Source organism: Phyllobates terribilis, unplaced genomic scaffold (genome assembly GCF_046119375.1).
Source record: "Phyllobates terribilis strain yellow unplaced genomic scaffold, ASM4611937v1 Scaffold_2__4_contigs__length_985480577, whole genome shotgun sequence".
Lineage (NCBI taxonomy): Eukaryota > Metazoa > Chordata > Amphibia > Anura > Dendrobatidae > Phyllobates > Phyllobates terribilis.
In genome coordinates, this window is record NW_027362762.1 from 620,343,450 (window position 1) to 620,354,623 (window position 11,174).

Here is an 11,174-nt window from a genome sequence, read left to right on the forward strand (position 1 = left end):
AACCAGAGTAATCGGCAATTATAATGCTCAGAATGAGCATTTGATTATATTTGTTTTGAATGAATAGATAAAAAAAACAAACAGATAAGACACATTGAAAACCTGTCGGACAACATTAATGACTACGATATACCTGCAAACCTAAAAAAGAGGAACATGATATCCCATAAAATGATATTAGAAAGGTCAATACATTTATTAGCAGACAGGCATCTCTGGCTCTTAGCAAAGTACAGTTATGAACCATAGCCAAAATGCCTAACTTAAAGCACCAATCCAGCATTTTTTTTAATTTCAGTGCTGGAATGGTATCACTAATCCATATTCCGTGTAAATACATAGTAATATACTTACCAACTTCCATTTTCAGCCATTCCTGGGCATCTCAGGTCACGATCGGCCATTTTGTGACTGCAGCTTCTGACTGACCGGAAATCAGAGCCAACAGTCACAAGCTCTCAATGTAAGTCTATGAGAGCCTCGTTCTGGCCTCATTCTGGCTCTCATAGACTTACATTGAGAAGGGACCATCCGCTCGCCCCTGAAAACTATGAAGCAATCTGGCAGATCACGACCTGCAGAAGACGACTGGAGAGGCGCTGAGAACAGAAGACTGCAGCTGCTAGTATTTTAGTAGGGACAGGAAAATTATATTAAACACCACTCCAGTAGTAAAATAAAGTAAAAAAAAGCTGGAGTGGTGCTTGAACTTTGCAATACAAGTAAACACTACTATTACAAAAAGACAAGAGCACACATTAATATTTGTAACCTTTATATTTAATGTTGCTTTGCATGCTCCTTTTAATCCCTTAGTGACGGAGCCAATTTTAACCTTAATGACCAAGACTCATTTTTTAAATATGATTAGTGTCACTTTATGTGGTAATATCTCTGTAATGCTTGTATATATTCCGATGATTCTGAGATTGCTTTTTTGTGACACAGTGTACTTTATGTTAGTGGTACATTTAAGTCAATAAGTTGTTAGGTTTTTTTGTGAAGATATTTGAGATTTGATGAAAATGTAAAAAAAATTGCATTTACCATACGTTTACTTTATGTCAGCATAATTTTTTATTAAAATTATAATTTTTATACTAAAATATTGCTTTAGCCACAAATTTTTCATTTTCATAAGGGATAGTAGGAGAAAATCGACTGTAAAATTTATAAGGCAATTTCTCCTGAACATGGCAGTACCTTACACACGTGGTCAAAATTGTTGGACGCCCCCTGAGGAAGTGTTTACGAAACGCGCTTCCGGGTTGAGGGACGCGTGCATGCCCTACTCAGAGCTCTACTGTTACTACAGGTAATTTATTGCTACTTTATGAGAATCCATAGATAACAGATTGATGGAGTGCTGCACTTTCCTTAACTGAAGTCCAGATTTTCTTGGCTGTACCAATTGCATATGTTTTTGAGATATATTTAATCCTATACTGGGTACTGTTTGCACTTTGCACTTTATTCCATTCAGTCTGTGGATCTCATAGTAGTTATCACCTTATGTATTACATGATTATTGTGAGTGATCTATATATGTCAATTGTTGGATTGGTATCTTATTTATTTATGCCACTTGAGCTATTATCTATAAATTTATGTATTTTTCCTATTAGACATATATAGTTGAACTTTGACTTCTGGAGTCACAATTATTTATAGGGCATTGCTATTGGTTGTCCCTCACAACTGAGGTACCTTGCTTCTTGTATTTTAATATTGTTAATATTGTTGTTTAATAAACATTAATTTTAATAATAATCGTAGTGGTCATGGTTTTGATTACCCCACCATGCCTTTTTTGGTTTTGGGGTGTCATTTTTTGACAGTGTTGCATTTGCAGCGCTGCGAGGTGCCAAAAAAGCAGAACCACCCACAAGTGACCGTTTGTCAAACTGAACTTCATAAGAAGTTCATCTATTGGTGTGGGAACATTTTTAACCCACAGGCTACACCACAGAATTTTTTAAGACTGGGCCGTGAAAATGAAAAATCTTAGTGTATTTCTGCTTCATTTTTTTTATCCGCAAATTTTTAATTCCCACAAGGAATAATAGAAGAAAATGGACAGGACAATTAGGAAGGTGTGCTTCTTGGCTTTTAGAATGCAGATTCCATTTGAATAGATTGTGTGTCCATAAGCCAAGCCCCTGAGGTGCCCGATCAGCAGAAACCCCCACAAGTGACCCGATATTGGAAACTTCCCTGCTTAATAGGGATATCTGGGACTTTAAAAAAATGCACGTTGTTGCTAACAGTCAGCTACCTGCCTGTTGTACTCGGCGCCTGTCATTTACAGCTGCTGCCAGAGATTCAGCTGCTCCCTGTCAACACAGCAGCAGTTTCTCTTCCTGATGACAGGGCTGGACTACTGGTGTCATGCTGATTGACATCTGGATTCCCCCAGTTAGGCAGCAGAGAGATGGCTGTCAATCAGCATGACACTAGTAGCCCCCCCTGTCATCAGGAAGAGAAACGGCTGCTGTGTTGACAGGGAGCAGCTAATTCTCTGGCAGGAGCGGGCAATGACCGGCGCCGAGTATAACAGACAGGTATTAGTGCAATAATACGGCAAAAGGCCAGTAGTGAGTATTGTGAACCCACAGGTGCCTTACAGAATTTTATAACATTGGGACATGGAAATAAAACATTTTAGTGGCAACCATGTAATTTTTGTATTAGCTGCAAATTTGTCAGTTACACAAGGGTTAATAGATGAAACTGCCCCCCCCCCCCCATTTCTCCTGAACATTTGATGCCCCATATGTCTTCAGAAACGACTTTTTGGCCACATGTCAGGGCAGTGCCGTGCAGGAAGGAGCGCTATTAGGCGTTTTGAGCACAGATTATGGTAGAAATTGCACATCTCAATGAATAGAGATGAGTGAACCTTTCAAGGTTCAGTTCGTTTCAGATTGGCAAACTTTCAGATGTACATCGAACATATCCGAACACCATTGAATTCAATGGGATGCAAAACCAAACGCATACACAACACCTTCAAAAGGACCCAAAAGCTGCCAAAACAACTCAAATTAGGGACAGACACCAGGAAAAGCGTCATCAATTGACCCACAGTTTAAATGTTATAATGGCACTGTAGCAGTCAGCCATGGGCCATGCATGAGGTATCAGGGTTTGGGCCAGCATTTGCAACTTTGAATTTAACTTCAAATTAAGACGAGGTGGGTGAGGGATCGGTGTAGGCCTGCTGTGCTGGGAGCCTTGATACCACATGCAACAGCTCAAGCTACTTTTCTGCTCAGCCACACTCAGGTGGCATAAACATCAGTTTAATAGAGTACCACAGTGGGGGAAATAAGTATTTGATCCCTTGCTGTTTTTGTAAGTTTGCCCACTGACAAACACATGAACAGTCTATAATTTTAAGGGTAGATTAATTTTAACTTTGAGAGATAGAATATCCAAAAAAAAAATCAAGAAAATCACATTGTATAAATTAGATATTTTTTTTTGCATTTTGCAGTAAGAAATATGTATTTGATCCCCCTACAAACCATTATAAGTTCTGGCGCCTACAGACCAGTTAGACGCTCTTAATCAACTTGTTAACTGCATTAAAGACAGCTGTCTTATATAGTCACCTGTATAAAAGATTCCTGTCCACAGACTCAATTAATCAGTCAGACTCTAACCTCTACAACATGGGCAAGACCAAAGAGTTTTCTAAGGATGTCAGGGACAAGATCATAGACCTGCACAAAGCTGGAATGGGCTACAAAACCATAAGTAATACAAAATGACTGTCAATCGAAATTGATCTGGGGCGCCATGCAAAATCTCACCTTGTGGGGTATCCTTAATCATGAGGAAGGTGAGAGATCAGCCTAAAACTACACAGGGGGATCGTGTTAATGATCTCAAAGCAGCTGGGACCACAGTCACCAAGAAAACCATTGGTAACACATTACGCCTTAAATGTTTAAAATCCTGCAGTGCCCACAAGGTCCCCCGGCTCAAGAAGGCACATGTGCAGGCCCATCTGAAGTTTGCCAATGAACACCTGGATGATTCTGTGAGTTATTGGGAGAAGGTGCTGTGGTCAGATGAGACAAAAATTGAGCTCTTTGGCATTAACTCAACTCGCCATGTTTGGAGGAAGAAGAAGGATGAGTACAACCTTAAGAACATCGTCCCAACAGTGAAGCATGGTCGGGGAAACATTATACTTTGGGGGTGCTTTTCTGCAAAGGGGACATGACGACTGCACCGTACTGAAGGGAAGATGGATGAGGTGATGTATCGCGAGATTTTGGCCAACAATCTCCTTCCCTCAGTAAGAGCATTGAAGATGGGTCGTGACTGGGTCTTCCAGCAAAACAATGACCCAAAACATACAGCCAACGAAAGAGTGGCTCAAAAAGAGGCACAGTAAGGTCATGGAGTGGCCTAGCCAGTCTCCAGACCTTAATCCGATAGAAAACTTATGGAGGGAGTTGAAGCTCCGAGTTGCCAAGCGACAGCCACAAAATCTTAATGATTTAGAGATGATCTGCAAAGAGGAGTCGACCAAAATTCCTCATGACATGTGCGCAAACCTCATCATCAACTACAAAAAACGTCTGACTACTTATGACCTTGTGATATTTCAGTTTTTCCTTTTTAATAAATTTGCAAAAATTTCTACATTTCTGTTTTTTTCAGTCAAGATGGGGTGCAGAGTGTAATTTAATGAGAGAAAAAATGAACTTTTTAGAATTTACCAAATGGCTGCAATGAAACAAAGAGTGAAACATTTAAAGGGGTCTGAATACTTTACCCACTGTATTTCCCCCACTGTATTGGTAAAAACATTTAAGGATAGTAACAGAGGTAGTTGACTGAAAGTAAGTGGAAACCTGCAGGTCTGGGAGTCCTACTGCTACAGGCAACACACATGAAAGAGACCCAACCATGAGTCTCCACATTTCCAAAAATTAGTTTATGAACTTTTGGCGCCTGTGCCGCCGCGTGCGGCTCTCATTGTAGCCGGGAGAAGAAACTCATGTGCATCTATAAGCACAAATTATGTTACTATAAGCCTCCTGATGTGCCCAGTGAAATTACAGTATGGGTGAAATGCGTAGAGGCGTCTAGATATGGTGCTTTAGGGGTGTATGTCTGTATAGTGACATGCACGCTAGTGTATTGCTGTGAGATCCAAAGCTAACACTAAGGGCAGCAGACATGATAGGAACAGTTCAATGAAAGACAGTTTATTAGATCTTGTCATTGTATAATATGAGTTGTGTTCCTAATGTCTATGAAGAGCTGTAGCTGTCAATGAGCAGCAACTGTATGCAGCGTTTTGATAAAAACACCGATCTATAATATCATATATTAACGGTGTGGCATTAATAAGAGAATTTTGAAATATCCCCTATAAGTGGACTACGGCCCTTATAGGATATGTCCTGGGCTATGTATATAATCGATCCATCTTTGGAGATCCTATGATAGGGCAAAATGCAATAATACTTACCTGCTTTAGTTGTGGGTGTATGTTACATATCCACTAAGAAGCTAATTTCTATAGATAATAGGGGATAATAGCCACACTGTGTGATATTTCAATATTGGGGTTCCTCTTGAATGAAGGTACAGAGTGGTTGGTTTTATGTTATATTAGTGTCCAAAGTATGACTCATATATCCATCTATTGAGCCATTTAGGATAGACTGAAAACAAGCATGGAGGAAAAGTATATTGGGTTTTTAATATAATAAAAAATAAAGAATTGAATTTTAAATATTTACTAGTCCACCTTAGTCGGTGATTTTTTTGTTATTTAGGTGGGTTGATAATTTTTGAGTTATTTGGTCCTCATTCAGTGAATTTGAGGGATCGGTGTAGGCTTGATGTGTTGGGAGCTCAAGCTGTTTTTCTGCACAGTCACACTCACATGGCACAAATATCAGTTTTGTAGACTGCTATTGCTAGAAAAATTTAAGGATAATAACACAGGTAGTTAACTGAAAGTAAGTGCAGGGCTGCCGGTCTGGGAGCCCTACTGCTACAGGTAACACACATGATGGAAACCCAAGTTGGAGTGCAAGCATTTCCAAAAATTAAGGGCAGACACCGCAAAAGTGGCATCAATTTCCCCTGTGAGTGTGAAATGACTCACAGAAATTGCTTCTGCCACTTAAACTACTGCTGATGCTAATCCTCTTCATCTCCTGACTGTTGCGCGCTCATCACTTCTTCCTCCTCCTCGTCCTGCATTTGTTCCTCGGCTCCTGCACCTTCACTAACAGTTTGTCTGTTACTATGAGCCCCCCTCGATTGCTCTAATCCACCTTCCCATGGCACCAAGCTGTGCGACGACAGTCTGGAACTTAGAGACATTATCTCTTCAGCATCCTCCTCTACTTCTTCCTCTTCCTCTTGGACCACCACCTCCTCCCGCAAACTATTCATAGTGAGCTCCAACATGTAAATGACCGGAATAGTGATGCTGATGATAGCATTGTCTCGTTAATGCAGAGGTCCATAATCTGTGCCCACTCCACAAACCTGATTTGCACCACGTCCATACTGCATTGGCTCAGGCTATGCAAAATGAGATACTGTGCCTGGGCTTGTTGCTGCTGCCACAGTTGCTGCAGATTGGAATTCCACTGTGTCGGCACATCGCATATCAACTGGCTAACTGGTAGGCTGAAAGACCTCTGTAGCAATGCAATTCGATGACCTGTGGGGTGCGAATGGCGGAAGTGAGCACACAGTGACCGTGCTTTAAGCAGCAGTGCATCCAGACCGGAATAGTGGCGGAGAAATTGCTCTACCTCCAGGTTGAGGTGAGCCATGGGAGGCACATGTGTGAGGTTGCCCTGGAGTAGGGCCACCACCAGGTTCGCACCATTATTGCACATGGCCTTCTCTGGCTTCAGGTTCAGCTGAGACAGCCATTGCTCAAACTCAGCCTGGATAGCTTCTCCACAACTCTTCAGCTGTGTGACTGAGATCTCCAAGACATTTTAATTTTAACACTGCCTGATTGTGGTGAGCCCTAGCTGTGCAGTACAGAGGTGGGGGGATTCTCTCTGAACTGTTGGAGGCCCTAGAGGAGGTGGAGGAGGCGAAGCAGTGGAGGAAGTGTTTGATACAGAGGTTTGTCCCGCAAGCCTTGGGGATTCCAAGACTTGTGGAGCAGTCCCTTCTCCGCCTGCCCCCACAGCCACCAGAGTCACCAGGTGCCCAATCAGCGAGATGTAACACCCCTGGCCATGCTTTCTCGTCCAGGTGTCTGTGGTGAAATGCACCCTAGCAGACATAGATTTTTTCAAGGAACAGGTGATGTTGTCTGCGCCATGCTGGTGTAGCACAGGCACAGCTTTCTTAGGGAAGTAATGGTGACTGGGCAACTGATACTGGGGGACTGCGATGTCCATCACCTTTTGGAAGCCATCTCTATCCACCAGGCAGAAAGGCAGCATTTATGTGGCCAACAAATAGGAGATGGTGGAGTTCAAGCTCTTAGCTTTGGCACGTGTTGGAAGACACAATCTTATACATGACCAGAACTACAGGACTGTGGGCTGGCTGCTGTGCTGAGAGAGAGTGGAGTAGGGTGAACACGACAAACTGCTGGACTGTGAGCGAGGAGCAGCTAGAGATTTTATGATGGATTGAGAAAGATGTGGTATGGTCAGTGAAACAAAAACAGCAGAAATGTCCACTTCTGTAAGAGCTGACAGGCTCTCACTCATTCCAACTGTAGCAAGTAAACAAGTTCAGGTTTTGCAACCGGAGACCTGTGTGAGAACACTTGCCTTGGTGACAGAGGAGGAAGAAGCAGCAGATGCGGTTGATAGGGTGGCTGGTGGTTGGCGAGGCCCGTTAGTCCGCATTGTAGCACAGTTAGATTCCCAGAATAATGCATGTTGATCATGCATATGCCAGTTCATGCATGTAGTAGTCTAATTATTGGAATCCTCCTTTTCCTGCCCTGAGAGCACAGTACAGTCCGCCTGCGCTTCAGTTATCTGAGTCTCATCAGGATCACCTCAACCCAAATTCGTCCTGCCCCGGTTCCAACAGAAAATAATTTTGGACATCGGTGCAGATGCTTTCCTCCTGTCCAATCTGTGAATCTTTGGAGCAGACCTCTGATGCCCATGGCATAGATTTTGTGAACAACTCTTCAGACTCACCATCTGTGGTTTCCCACAGTCAGTTTGGTGGTTGGAGAGTTTTGACGTGGGGAAAACAAGGGTAATTGTGATGCCACCTCTGAGGACTGTACTGTATGTGATGTTGAGGTGGAGGAAGAGGAGGAGAGGCCACTTGATGCAGCGCTTGCCATCCACTGGAGCACATACTCTTTCTGACCCTCATCTACAAGGCGTACTGCTGTGCGGCTGCTAAAGAAAGGGAGTGGAGTAGCCCATCCAGTAATAGAAGTTGTCAGTTGTCTTTAGATAGGACAAGATGGTGTTTGTTCAGTGGAGCTTTCATTTACATTACCAGCTACTCCACGTACACCTTGAACACCAAGCCTATTCCCCCTTCCATCACGACCTCGTTTTTTCCCACTCATGTTGGATGTACCTTTCCCCTCCTTTAACTAGCTGTGTCACAACCCTAGACCCAGTCAGTCACCTGTCAGTCACCTGTCACTAATTTATCAATCAGTATTTATTGTGGTGATAGTGTGGCTGGAGCACGCTATTAGCACCAAAAATTTAGATTTAGAAATGTGGACTCCTGGCTAAAGAAAAACTAGTAGCACAAAATATTTATATGCAGGAATGTGTCTTGCTTTCTGTAGCATGCTATTTAGCACCAAAAATTTAAATTCAGAACTGTGGACTAGTGGCTAAAGCAAAATAGTAGCACAAAATATTTATATGCAGGAATGTGTCCTGTTTAGTGATGAGCGAACATGCGTGCCACTGCTCGGTCCTCGCCCGAGCATCACGGTGCTCGACAAGCTATTTCCGGGTTGCTCGGGCGGGAACTCGGGATCCCTCTCTGCATGTTTGGCGCTCTTTAGAGAGCCAATGAACATGCAGGGATAGCTTGCCACGTACTGTAATACTGTAGTCATATTGGTTGTGGCATTACAGTAATTGGCTGGCCGCACAGCGTCATCAGGTCTATATAAGACCTGGTGCCGTTATGCTTGTCACAGTCTACCCCGGAATCAGGTAGACTAGGGAGAGATTTGCTTGTTTAGAGTTAGTATAGGTATTCCACAACACATCTATCTATCTATCTATCTATCTGTCTATCTATCTATCTATCTATCTATCTATCGATCTATCGATCTATATATATATATCCATCTGAACTAGCAGTCCTGAGTACTAATCCAGCTGCATATATTCAGTGGTGGTAGCAGGAGTTAGGCAGAGAGGCAGGGTGTGTGGCAGACTGCAGTGCGTATAGTGCAAGAGGGTCCATTGAACGTCCTGTTAGTATAGGCAATCCACAACATATATATATATATATCCATCTGTAGTAACAGTCCTTCTGAGGACTAATCCAGCTGCATATAATTAGTGTTAGGCAGGCAGGCAGTGTATGTGGCAGACTGCAGTGCATATAGCGCAAGAGGGTCCATTGAAGGTCGTGTCTGCTACTGCTGTAATGATTACAAATATTTGTAGACATAGCCCCAGATATCAGGGGCCAGGGCAATTTTTTTTATCTTAATCCTGTTTATTTGCTTAAAAAGAAATCCAGATTACACCATTTTTCTGCTCCATTTGCATTTTGTTAGCACTGCAGAATACAGTCAGATCTGATCCATATTTCAGCTATTCAAATCCAGAAATTTGAACTGAACATGGAAAATATTGGCCTCCTTTTCCATTCCGTTGCAGTGTGTCGGTTAAGCTATTCACACTAGGTCTATGTGTAGAATAATATTAGTAAATTACAGGCCTTCTATTTAAAACCGAGGTTCTCTGTCAGACATATCACCTATAACAGTGTTCCAAAATAAGCCATTTCTTCCATTTTCATTTCGTTGCAGTGAGTCGGTCAAGCTATTCACACTAGGTCTGTGTGTAGAATACTATTAGTAAATTACAGACCTGCTATTTAAAACCGTGGTTCTCAGTCAGACGTATCACATATAGCTGCGTTCCAAAATCAGCCATTTGTCGTGAACGTGGAAAATATTGTCCTCCATTTAAAATGGGCAAGGTGCATGACAAGGGACTGGGAAGTGGACATGATGGTGATGGTGCATGCAGAGGCTGAGGACGTGGCCGTGGGCATGCTGAAATTGTGCCACAACAAGCATATAAATCTTGTCGCTCAACCTTCCTGTCCCAATTACTAGGGGACCGCAGTACACCGCTATTGAACCCAGAGCAGTGTCAAAAGGTTGTTGGTTGGATAGCAGATAATGCTTCCAGTCACTTTGCCACCACCACCACCTCCCTGTTTTCCATACAGTCAAGTCTCAGTAGCCGTGAGTCTGGACTGCATATTCCTCACCCTGATTCTCCTTCCTCCCACCATGCCGAGTGCCCGGAGACATCTGTTCCCATACTTAGACATTCAGAAGAGCTGCTCACTTTTCCATTTGTAGATTCCGGCGTCTCTCCCGGCCAGCTTCAAACGAGTCAAGAGGAGAACGCATGTACTGATGCCCAAATATTGGAGCAGCCATGGTCACACGAAGGCAAGGGTGGGAAAGTGCAATTACTGTTTCAAGAAGTGGATGATGATGATGAGACACAAGGAGGAGGACCAGGGTGCGGAAGTGGAAGATGAGGTGGTGGATGATATAATAACTGACCCAACCTGGCAGGGGGATATACAGATCGAGGACAGCAGCACATAGGGGGGGGGGGGAGGCATAGCATCACAACAGGTAGGAAGAAGCAGTGTTGCGGCCGCAGACACAAGGTGGGAAAGCATTCCTCGTAAAGCCAACACGACGGAAGTTGCCAGTACAACTGTTAGGTCTTTCCGAATCTGGTTGTTTTTTAAAGACTCTGAAGATAAACCCAAAGAGGCCATTTGCACCACCTGGCAGGCCAGCATCCGCATGGGTAGCAAAACTATCATCCTGACCACAACCAGCATGATCAGGCATATGGCAGCAAAGCACCTAAGTGGCCTGAAACCCAGGGTCCAGAAACAGTGTCTGCAGGTGACACCACTGCTTCTTCCGCTGTTGTGCATGCACGCCAATTCTCTGAGAC